Source organism: Crocodylus porosus, unplaced genomic scaffold (genome assembly GCF_001723895.1).
Source record: "Crocodylus porosus isolate Cpor-Errol unplaced genomic scaffold, CroPor_comp1, whole genome shotgun sequence".
In the NCBI taxonomy this organism is placed as follows: Eukaryota; Metazoa; Chordata; order Crocodylia; family Crocodylidae; genus Crocodylus; species Crocodylus porosus.
This window is the reverse complement of record NW_017728931.1, coordinates 53961484-53961878: the sequence shown is the minus strand read 5'-3', so window position 1 is coordinate 53961878 and position 395 is coordinate 53961484.

Here is a 395-nt window from a genome sequence, read left to right as displayed (position 1 = left end):
CGGGATCCTGCGCCCCGAGCGCTCCCCACCCCTGCCAGGCCCGGCTCGGCTCGGCCCGCTGCACTCACATGGCAGGACCTCGGCCCTACTTAGCTTCACTGTCCCCAATACATCGAGGCAGCCGGTTGGCCGCCGGCCCCTCGCGCCTGCCAATCGCCAGGCAGATTGCTTTGCAAACGCCGACACCGGAAGGAACGCGCAGTCCGGCCGCACGGCATCCTGGGACAGGTAGTTTGCGTCCCTGCCAGGCGGGGGGAAGAGTGTCGGGGCTGCCCCGTGCCGCAGGCTCCCAGCTTCCGGGCTCTGGGCCTACCCGCTCCAGCGTGCAAGGTGCGAGCCTGGGGCAACTCCAGGGAGCCCAGCATCCCCAGCCCTTAGAAGCCTGTAGACCATGA